Source organism: Mus musculus, chromosome 2, assembly GCF_000001635.26.
Source record: "Mus musculus strain C57BL/6J chromosome 2, GRCm38.p6 C57BL/6J".
In the NCBI taxonomy this organism is placed as follows: Eukaryota; Metazoa; Chordata; class Mammalia; order Rodentia; family Muridae; genus Mus; species Mus musculus.
Window position 1 is genome coordinate 160,609,350 of NC_000068.7, and position 12,077 is coordinate 160,621,426.

Below are 12,077 nucleotides of genomic sequence, written 5' to 3' on the forward strand. Positions count from 1 at the left end.
ACATTCCATTTTACAACTCCACGTGGAGTCATGACCTACTACTGAAGCAGTTGGGACAGTCACACTTGTAAGATGACCGTGAGTTCATTTCCCATGACTGAAGGCTAAAGACTCACTCTGTGCATCCTGCGGTACACTGGACACCCACCCAGATGAAGAAAGGAAAAAGGAAAAACCTAGACGGGCCCCAGAACTCCCCTCTCCATTTGGAGTCCCAGCTGCATCCCACACTGCCCCCGCCTTCCTGGCTCTAATAGACTGTCTCCCCCCAAACGGTGAGCCAAAAGAGAAATCCTTCCTCCTTTACCTCTCTCTTAAAAAACAAAAAACAAAACAAAACAAAAAAAAACAACAAAAAAAACTTTTTCCGATTTTTTTAGGTATTTTCTTCATTTACATTTCAAATGCTATCCTGAAAGTCCCCTTATACCCTCCCCCCTTTACCTCTCTTTTGTCATCTATTCTACCCACAGCAGCAAAAAGATAAGTTATTAAAATAAGGGATCTTGAGAGTTCTTCTGGGATGCTGGCAATTTGTGTCAGTTATATGGATGCTTTATAAAAATTCTTATTTATGAATATGATACCAGGGGCTCCTCCTCCAAGCCCACCCCCATAGCCTTTGAACTTGGACTCATGACCCAGGGTCCCTCTAATGCTTTTCCATTGCCCCTTTCAGTCATTCTTTTCACCCCATCTTTGTTCCTTTGTAATCCCACAAACTCACAGAACAGCTCTCTACCAGGGACCCACAGCTGCCACACTTGGCTGAGGCCCAGAATCACTCTCTGCCAGGGACCCCACAGCCTCCACTCTTGGCTGGGACCCAACCATTTCTTGTAGCCCATCTACATTCCTTTGTGGCTCCCATCAACCTGCAGAACTGCTCTCTACCAGGGACTCCACAGCTGCCACATTTGGCTGGGACCCAGATTGGGCAATGGCAACTAAAGACTGGAACACTCACCCAACGAAGGCAAGACTAGATACCTACTCCAAGAAAGACCACAAATGTAGTGACTTCAGATACCTAGATCCCAAATCAAAACACAAACGTGAAGAACCAAGACACTGTGTCTCCTTCAGAAGCCAGAAGCCCTATTGTAATGTGTCCTGGGGAAAACAGTTTAGCTGAAGTACATAATAGAAACTTTAAAATAGCAATTATTCATTTGTTCAAGGACCTTGGAGAGGATATGAATAAATGCCTTCTTAAAGACCATGAAAACCAAAACAGTTGAATGAAGTAATGAAAACAAGTCAAGATCTGAAACCAGAATTTAATAAAGAAATAGGATCTCTAAAGAAAAGCAAAACTATGAGACTATGCCGGGGCCTAGCAAACACAGAAGTGGATGCTCACAGTCAGCTATTGGATGGATCACAGGGCTCCCAATGGAGGGGCTAGAGAAAGTACCCAAGGAGCTAAAGGGATCTGCAACTATATAGGTGGAACAACATTATGAACTAACCAGTACCCCGGAGCTCTTGACTCTAGCTGCATATGTATCAAAAGATGGCCTAGTAGGCCATCACTGGAAAGAGAGGCCCATTGGACACGCAAACTGTATATGCCCCAGTACAGGGGAACGCCAGGGCCAAAAAAAAATGGGAATGAGTGGGTAGGGAAGTGGGGGGGAGGGTATGGGGGACTTTTGGGATAGCATTGGAAATGTTATTGAGGAAAATATGTAATAAAAAATATTAATTAAAAAAAAAAGAAAAGCAAAACTGGCTGGGCATGGTGGCGCACGCCTTTAATCCCAGCACTCGGGAGGCAGAGGCAGGAGGATTTCTGAGTTTGAGGCCAGCCTGATCCTCAAAGTGAGTTCCAGGACAGCCAGGGCTATACAGAGAAACCCTGTCTCGGAAAAAAAAAAAAAAAGAGAAGAGAAAAGAGAAGAAAAGAAGAGAAGAGAAAGGAAGGGGAGGGGAGGGGAGGGGAGGGGAGGGGAGGGGAGGGGAGGGGAGGGGAGGGGAGGGGAGGGGAGGGGAGGGGAGGGGAGGGGAGGGGAGGGGAGGGGAGGGGAGGGGAGGGGAGGAGAGGAGAGGAGAGGAAAGGAAAGGAAAGGAAAGGAAAGGAAAGGAAAGGAAAGGAAAGGAAAGGAAAGGAAAGGAAAAGAAAAGAAAAACTGAAACAAAACTTGAAATGAAAAACTTGAGAAGTCAAACAAAAAGCTAAGCAATCAGATGCTCATCAGAGCAGCCTCTGCTTGCAGTAGATGGTGATTAACACTGAGTGTTAACGACTGAACAGTATGCAGAGAGTGAGACTTTAGGGGCACTCAACCCTAAATGAGATGTCTTTACTAAACTCCCCCCTTGAGACTCAGGGGTCTAGTGGGAAAAGAAGTGGAAAAACTTCAGAGAGCCAAAGGTGGTGGCTGACTCCTCGGAAAGAGCATCTTCCCGACAGAATAGGAGCAGTGCGCACTTGTCCGCACAGACACTGTTACGCCTGCTGGATACACTGTCTCTACTTACTGGTGAAGAAAAAAAATCAGTTTGTTTGTTTTTTCCCAATGGAGAGACACTAGGTATATCAACCATATTCAAGGCCAGGCCACATGCCCAGAAGTTGTTGGCCCACACAACAGCTGTCTGTAATACCTGGGTTTTTGTTTTGTTTTGTTTTGTTTTGTTTTGTTTTTTACTCCATGTCTTTTGAGTACTATTTATTTTGGTTTGGTATTTTTTCTTTGTCTTATTGGTTTGGTTGTTTTGGTTTTCATTTTTTTGTAGGGGTCTTTTTTGAGGGAGAGAACATGGAGTTGTGTGGGTAAAGAGGTGGGGAGGATATTGGAAGGAGCTAAGGGAGAAGAAAGAATATAGTCAAAATACATTGTATGAAAACATAAATGAAAATAATGACTTTTAAAAGTAACACCAGACATATTACAGATTTATAAGAATTTATTTTTATTTTATGTACATTAGTGTATGTACATTACTGTGTATATATTTGTATGGGGATGTTTGGCCCTCAGTAACAGGTATTACAGAGAGGTGTGAGCTGCTATGTGGGTGCTGGGAATTGAACTTGGGTCCTCTTGAAAAACAGCCTAGCTGGTGAGACGGCTCAGAGGCTAAGAGCACTGACCTCTCTTCCAGAGGTCCTGAGTTCAATTCCCATCAACCACAGGGTGGCTCACAATCATCTGTAATGTGATCTGATGCCCTCTTCTGGTGTGTCTGAGGACAGCAACAATGTACTCATATACAGTAAATAAATAAATAAATAAATAAATAAATAAATAAATGGATTTTTAAAGTATATATAGAAAAACAGCCAGTCCTCTTAATCAGTGAGCCATCTCTCCAGCTCCAATATTACAGATTTTAAAATAAAATCTGTTGACCAGATATGGTGGTACACAACTATAAATTTTACTAGCTAGAAAGCTGAAGTTAGAAGATCATAACTTCAAGGCCAGCCTAGACCCTGTCTCAAACAAATTAATATATACAATAAAATATGATGCTGGTATGGCAGCACATGTCATACATATCCTTAACATTGGTCCTCAACTTGCAAGTTGAGATCCTTTTGAGGGTCAAATGACCCTTTCAGGATATCAGATATGTACGTTACAATTCATAACAGTAGCAAAATTACAGTTATAAAGTAGCAATGAAAATAATTTTATGGTTGGGGATCACAACAACATGAGGAACTGTATTAAAGGGTCGCAGCATTAGGAAGATTGAGAATTCCCCACACTTGGAAGGCAGAGACAGGCTGTTCTCTTGAGTTCAAGGCTAGCCTGGTCTACAAAGTGAGTTCCAGGAAAGTCAGGGTTACACAGGGAAATCTTGTCTCAAAAAATACAAAACAAAAGACATGCTGCTTAGGAAGACAGACTCTCTGCCTAGACTAGGGTTAGAGCTCCATCAGCAACTGGATCAAGACTCAGCCCAGACAAAGTTTCTTGTGGTTTCAGAGGCAACAGTCAGCTGTCTGGATCAGGGCTCAGACCATAGTAGAATAGGTCAGAGGTCTCAGCTCTGAGAAATACTGAGCAATACCAGCAACCGAAGTTTGGGTGGCAGCAGAGCTAGCAGGTAGGGAGCTGAGATTCAGTCCCCATAGAACAAGGGTAGCCATGGAGTCCACAAAGATAATCAGATTTAGACACTCACCCAGCCCAGCCAGTTCTGCCCCACCCAGAATGAATCTGCTAGCCAGAATCCCCTTTCCTTTTTGTTGTCTGTCTCTTCCTCTAGGATGATCAAGCAAGAATCAGGGACTTCATTTGTCTTGTAGAGCCTAGCATCCCTCAAGCCTGGCTCAGAGCACCACACCACCAGCATCTGTTGAGTGAAACTTCGACAACAACTCAGTATTCACATTATCCTTGCACAATAGAGATGGGTGGGGGACTTCCTCGGAGTCTGGGGCATCAGTTTCAAAGAACAATTGCAATTGTTCCTTCTGATGCTGGAGGAAGCCTTGGTGGGGTGGGCACAGGCACCTGAATGGAACTGAGAGCTAAAGGTCTCAGTTAGAGGGTAGAAAGTGTTGGTACCCTAGCTAATGGACCGGACACCTGGGCCGGTCCATTTCCCTTTAGTCAAAAGTAAACAGCTCTGTGAAAGGAAGGGGAGGACTTCCATATCACCCTTTGGTAGGCCCAAGGACCTGGTTCCAGAAAACAGGAAATATAAGCCAGCAGCAATTCAGTAGGAACCAACTTGGGTTGCCCTTTCTGGTCTTCACCTCCAGGCATGGTTCCAACCACCTCCAGCAAGCCTAGGCAATAGATGATGGAGAACTAACCTGACCTGGGGCGTTCTGGGATCCTGAGAAAGACACTTGGGGAAGAGCTGGGACATGACTGAGGAATCAGGGTGGAAGAGCCAAAACTGTAGGTAGGTGTTTCTTAGAGATAGGAGGAGGGACAAAGAGCCTGAGAGACAGGCTTGGACAATCACACAGACACAGGCAGCTGAAGCCAAAGACCCTCCGAGGATCTTTCTGGACTTACTTTATGGGTCACAGAGATGGAACCACTCAGGCAGGCCTTCATAAGTCATACTACATGATACCACCCCACGCACATCAATCAACATTCCCATGTGTGCTGTCTCACTGGAGTAAAACAGTTTTACCCAATAGATCTTTCTGCAATGATACAAGTTTCTAGAGATAGATTTTCCAATATGGCAGCCGGGAGCCACACAGAGTCCCTAGCTTCCATATTAACCAGGACAATCCTAGACACAGACAGACACATGGACACACACAGACACAGGCACAGACAGACACACCTACACACACGTGCGGTGAGCAAAGCTGCCCCTTGGCAGGTGTTTCTGTATTCCTCCCCTGACCTCCCATTCTCTCACACAGAAACCTCATCTCACTGTGCCATTGTACAATGTTGGGGTAGGCTTGACTTTTGTAGGCCAGAAACTCATATAAGACAAATATGTAAGATTCCTTTTGGGACTAGGGATGTAGCTCAGTTGGTACAGGACTTAACTACTATGCATGAATCCCTAGCATAACATAAAAGGCCTGTTGTCCCAGCATTCAGAGACTAGAAGCAAGAAGGTCAGAAGTTCAAGGTTATCTTTGGCTACGCAGTCAGTTTAACGCCAGCCTAGGCTACCTAACACACTGTCTCAAAATAAAATAAGATACACACACACACATACACACACCATGATTAGACATAATTTCTATCTCCAGGGTCCTGTCCTGTGGTAAATATGTACTCTAAATAAATGAAGGTTAAATATAGATAGTCATGTGGTAGCTTCCCCTTCCTTATTACAGAGTCCATCCAAGTCTCAGGAGTTTCAGGTATGTGGCCAACACCCATGTTCTTGGGAAGGGAGGTATGTAGGACCTTAGAGGCCACTGTGCTGGTATCTAGCTCTGATCCGTGCTTTCATCTCTGAGTCTATCTTGTCTCTGGGTTATAGGATTCCTACCACCCCTATAGGGGCAGTAGAGCAAGGCAGAATCCACTTAGAGGCCCACACCATTTAACTCAACTCGCCCCACCTGCTCACACTCTTCTTTATACCCCCTGCCCCCAGTAGGTATAATAAAGGCAGCTAATAGTTATTAAATATCCCTTATGTTCCAGTGTAGCATTTGAACCCCACTAGCCCAGTTAGTCTTGTCAACCTGTGGGGATGTGCTCTTTGTTACGCTTTCCGATTTTGAGAATTGAGACAGAAAAGTATAGTGGGTAAAAAAGCTCAAACAGAAAAGATATTCCTGGGCTGGTGAGATGGCTCAGTGGGTAAGAGCACCTGACTGCTCTTCGGAAGGTCCAGAGTTCAAATCCCAGCAACCACATGGTGGCTCACAACCATCCGTAACGAGATCTGACTCCCTCTTCTGGAGTGTCTGAAGACAGCTACAATGTACTTACATATAAATAAATAAATCTTTAAAAAAGAAAAAAGAAAAGATATTCCTCTCTCTCCCTCTTCTTCCTCCTCTTCTCCCTCTCTCCCTCTCTCTCTCTCTCTCTCACACACACACACACACACACAAATGTACCTTATTTGGGACTGGAGAGATGGTTCAGTGGTAAAGAATACTTGCTGCTCTTTCAGAGATTTCTGGTTTTTGAATCCCAGCATCCACTTGGTGGCTCACACCTATCAGTAAGTTCAGTTCGAGGGGATCCAATACTCTCACCTAGACTCCTTGGGTACCCACCCATGGATAACACATACATATGTATAAGTAAAAATACATCTCTGTAAATAAATAAAATTCCCTGTGAGAGGAGAGATTTGTGTGGGGAAATCAAATATGGAAGCTAAACTGACTTGAGAGTACTTTTTTTTTAGGCTGGGCTATGGGATAATACAAATGTTCCACATAATTATTAAAAACAAAATTGATTTTTAAGTAATCCCTAGAACTTGAAAGCAAAATGAAGCAAAGTACCAAACTATAAATTAAATTTATGGTGGAAGTGTTTACAGAGGAATTATTTCAAATTAACAATATTGTTTTTATAGATATCGTAAGATGAAGCAAATGAATCTAATGGCACCATTAAAAAACAGGTTTGGGGCCAGCAATTGGTACATTGGGTAAAGCTGTTTGCCACCAAGCTGAATCACCTGAGACCAATCCACAGGATCCAAATGGGTGAAGAAAATAGCTGAATCCTATGAGGTTTTTCTCTCATCTCTATATGCTATGGCACACCTATGCACGTACATATATACACAATGTAAATAAATAGAAATGTGTTTTTTTTAAAGCCAGGTTTTTCTTTATCTTTTTAAAGACTTATTTATTCTATGTATGTGAGTACATTGTAGCTGTACGGAGCCTTCATGTGGTTGCTGGAAATTGAATTTTTAGGACCTCTGCTCGCCCTGCTCAGCCCCGCTCACTCAGTCCCTGCTTGCTTCTGCCCAAAGATTTATTTATTATTATATGTAAGTACACTGTAGCTGTCTTCAGACACACCAGAAGAGGGCATCAGATCTCATTACAGGTGGTTGTAAGCTGGGATTTGAACTTAGGACCTTCAGAAGAGCAGTCAGTGCTCTTACACGCTGAGCCATCTCACCAGCCCAAGCCAGGTTTTTCTTCACTGGGGAAGAAGAGGCAGAAAAACTGGAAGTCAGAGTTTGGGAGAATTGGTGATAAACAGTATGCTGTGAACACTGTAGCTGACTTCAGACACACCAGAAGAGGGCATCAGATCTCATTACGGGTGGTTGTGAGCCACCATGTGGTTACTGGGATTTGAACTCAGGACTTCTGGAAGAGCAGTCAGTGCTCTTAATCACTGAGCCATCTCCTCAGCCCTGTTTATGATAAATTGGGCATCCTCCAATGAATGACCCTACACCCGGGCATGTGTGGGTGCTACTAATTGGAATCAGTAGGGATTAAAACAAAAAGCCTGTAAAGTTTGGAAGGGGATATAGAAAAGGGATCTCACTATGCAACCCTATGTGGCCTGAAATTCTACACATAAACCAGATGGGCTTTGAATTCAGAGATCTGTCTGCCTCTGCTCCCTGAATGCTGAGATTAAAGGCGTGCGTCACCACCACACTCAGGTTCTTGGCACAAGAGCAAAGAAACATAAAGTAAAACCAAAGGCCCAGCTGACGGGGCCTTAACCTCAGTTACTCAGCAGGCTGCAAGGAGAGGATCCAGACCAGCCTGTTCATCTCAGTGAGACCAAGTCAAAAACTACAAGAACCAGTGACAGGGGTGGAGATCAGTGCTGGAGTACCCCTAAATTCAATCTCAGCACTGCAAAAATAAAGAAAGAAACTAATGAAAAAATGTTAAATTGAAAGTTAAAATACCAATTACAGATTCTGGATCGGTTACAATTTTTGATGCTCTACCCAATGAAAGGGGATAAAGACAGGGTTTTTCTGTGTAGCCCTGACTATCCTAGAACTCACTCTGTAGACCAGGCTGGCCTCAAACTCAGAGATCCATCCTCCGAGTGCTGGAATTAAAGGCCACCACGCCCACCTTTCTTTGTTGTTTTGAGACAGGGTTTCTCTGTGTAGCTTTCCTGGCTGTCCTGGAATTCACTTCGTAGACCAGGCTGGCTTTGAACTCACAAAGATCTGCTTGCCTCTCTACCCCTCTTGTGCTGGGATTAAAGATGTTCACCACCAAGCCTGGTTCTTATTTTATTTTGAGACATATTTCTATGTGCATGTATGTGGCAGGGGTAAGGTGACTAATTGTACAGGAATGTACGTGAACGTGGGGGCCAGAAGAAGGTGTCAGATCCCCTGGAGCTGGAGTTTCGGGTAGTTGTAAGCTGCCAGATAAGGGTGCTAGGAACTGAATTCAGGTCCTCTGGAAGAGCAGTGAGTGATCTTAACCACTGAGACATCCCTTCAGTCAACAAACTCCACTTTTTTTTATTGTCAAAAACTTGTTATTGTTGCTGAACACTTCCATGGTATGTTTCTGTAACCACTCACAAATAAGGACGATTGTTTTTAAAATAAGGCCACTGGTTAAAAGAGGGCACACGTCTATCATCCTAGCCCTTGGGAGGACTCTACCAGGAAGATCAAGGACTCAAGCCCATCCTCAGTACATGGCTGGTTTGAGGCCAGCCTAAAGTATGCAAGACTCTTTCTTAAAAACAAAACAGTAGCCAGGCACCGGAGAGGCAGAGGCAAGTGGATCTCTGTGAGTTTGAGTCCAGCCTGGTCTTCAGAGCAAGTTCCAGGACAGCCAGGGCTATGCAGACAAACCCTGTCTTGAAAAACAAACAAACAAAACAACAACCAATCTACAAAAGACAAACAAAGGATCAAAGGCCAGGGGGTCAGGGACCTGGCTCTTGCTGTGTCCATGCAAGAAAGGACAATGCTTTCAACTTGGGTAGTTAAAAAGAAGGACCAGAGTGTGTGTTGGCAAGACTTGAAGACAGATGATGCGGGGCTGAGGGAAGGGGAGGAGAAAGGGGGAAGAGAAAAGGGGGGGTGGGGTGCGGCTTTCTAGTTTGGGCAATTAAGTAGACAGATGGTGGTGTCATTCAATGGCTGAGAAGGGAAAAGAAGAAGAAAAACAGGTCTGGAAAGTTCAGCTTTGGAGCTGAGGCTCTGAGGGAGTGCCTGAGCGGAGTCTAGGATTCAGACCTCTTTTCTGTTCATCCACCAACTCAGAAGCCATGTATATATAGTTCCTCCTCTTGACTAGGCCACTTCTCTCCCACCCACAACCAGTCCTTTTTAGACATTCCGAGCTCAGGTCAAATGTCACCTAAACAGAAAATCCTTCCCCAGAGTCCGAGCCACAGTCAGTGTCAGGACAGGTAAAGATTCACACCGGTCTGATTTTGTCTTGACAGTATTCTATAAAAGCAACTTCCAGAGGCAGGGAAGGAGAGAAGAAACACTGGTTAACAGGTACAAAACTGAAGTTAGAAGGAAAGAAGGCGTCCTCCTTACTATAGGGTTACTATAATTAATAATAACTCAAATATTTCAAAATTGTTAGAGGGCTCCGCTGGTAAAGAGTATGTGTACACGCTTGGAGACCTGAGTTCCTCCCTTGGAACCTGTGCAAGGATGAAAGGGGAGAGTTGACTCCACAAAGTTATATTCAGACTCCACACAGCTGCTGTGGCACACATGCCCACACACAGACACACACAGACACACACACGTTATGCACACGATAATAATAGATACATAATTTAATTAAAAGAGAAAAACAAAGTGGAGGGCTCCTGAGTACTGACTGATATCAACACAAGGTTGATATCTGCCCTACACACACACACACACACATTGCGAAGGAGGGCACAGGGGAACAGGAGGAGGGAGTGATAAGAAAGAGGAGGACCAAAAGCAGAAGAAAAGATTTTTAATATTCTCATTTAAAAAAAAATTTGAAGGGATTTTCTAATTACTCTGATTGTGTCATAGAGCACATACCATTGCAACCATCAATCACCAAATTAATTAATTAATTAATTTTTTAAAACCTTAAAGCTTCCAGAAACTCACATGCATAACAGTGAACATTTCATTTCTCACCCGGGGTCTGTGGGTTAGCCGGGTTGGGCTGGCCTCCAAGTTCTGGGTCACACACAGCTGCCTCCCATGTCTGTTCTTTCTGTGTCCAGCTGAAGGACTCCCCGCTATCTGGGATTCTCATGGCCAAGGACAATTGCTTAAGAGGTGGAAAAGAAAGCACTCAGCGTCTCAGAGCTGGCAGCTGCCGCTTCCGCTCATACTCTTCTGGCTCAAGCGAGTCACATGGCTAAATCCAAGTATCAACAGAGTGAGGAAATGATATTCCTCTCGAAGTGGGGAGGGCTAGGTGACGTAAATATTTGCTGAGCAATAATATAATCTACCAAATGACCCCATCCCCCACCCCACCCCTCCATAGCCACTACATAGAGCAATCTATCTCTTAGGAAACACCATCTTTTATGAATGAGTGGGTGAATGAATGAATAGAGAAAATGTGCCTTTCAAGGCAAGAGGATTCTCTCCACGCTTCAAATGAGGAACTTGGGAATCACAGAAGGGAAGTGACTGGCCCCAAGGCCATGGGAAACCAGCCTGTCTGGCTCCTTCTGCTCTCTTCCCTACATAGAAGGAGTTATGCAGCAAAAATGTTACTTTTGTGCTAACCACGACCATATTACTCACCCTGTCCTCTCACCAAGGCTTAGTGAGAAGGTATATACCCACTCAGCGAGTAAGGTCATCTGCTGATTCAGATCTCTCTCTGACTGCAGGTGACACTTTGATTCATCATTTCCAGTTTTCCAAGTCCCAAATGCTATGAGTATGTTGAATGAGTGAGTCACTGCACTGTGAGGTTCTTCCTACCTTTTAAGTGTTCTGTAAATTCAGTGGACTATCCCACCTGGGCCTACCCCTAAGGTACAGATGCTAGGGAACAAGAAGTATCAAACACACAGTGAGAGGCAGAGGCATAGGGGATGTTTAAAAGGGCATGCTTTAAATAAGCAATCAGCAACTCTTCTGAAGTGGGGGTTACTTAAGCCTTTGGGGTCTGCGTGTCCTGTGGATAGCTACGTGAGTACAGCTTGCTTCTATAGGTGTGAATACAGGGATGTCTCTGCTCGCATGGGCTGCCATTGGAAATGGGTGTGACATATGGATCTAGTGGGTATTTCCCATCTGGAAATAGTTTCAAGTTTATACTAGCGTGCAAAGAGCAATTACTGGCTTGTTGGTTGGGAAACTCTTGAAAATCCTCCCCCTCCTCCTACACATTTGCCTGAGGCCTGTTTTCAGAAACACTGAGTCAATTTCTAGCCGCTCCTTCAGTAGCCAAGGCAGCAAGTACCTACCGTGTGCCAAGTGCTGAGCGAGAGCGACCAGGGTGACAGGTGGTGGCCAAAGTTGGCTAGGCCCACATTCATGCCATAGCTGACATAGATGGCACCCGACCATGAGCCAGACAGCGTGCTAAGTGCTCCCCGTGGATTATCGCGTTTAATCCTTGCAACAAGTTGATGAGGTAGGTGCTATTATTACCCTGCTTTCTAGCTGTGGAAACCAAAGTGCAGAGAGGCGAAGGAAGTTGCCCAAGGTCATATAACTAGCAGATGGCACAGCTG

The 12,077-nt window shown here is 44.4% G+C and overlaps 1 long non-coding RNA gene across 1 annotated transcript in view; it reads right to left on the bottom strand.

Moving 5' to 3' along the window:
* The window catches only part of LOC115489488 (uncharacterized), a 15,710-nt gene extending 4,992 nt beyond the window's left edge, over positions 1-10,718 (bottom strand). Inside the window, exon 1 of the long non-coding RNA NR_168354.1 lies at positions 10,483-10,718. This is a non-coding gene — a long non-coding RNA (uncharacterized LOC115489488). The remainder of the gene's footprint in view (positions 1-10,482) is intronic.
* Positions 10,719-12,077: the final 1,359 nt, after the last annotated feature.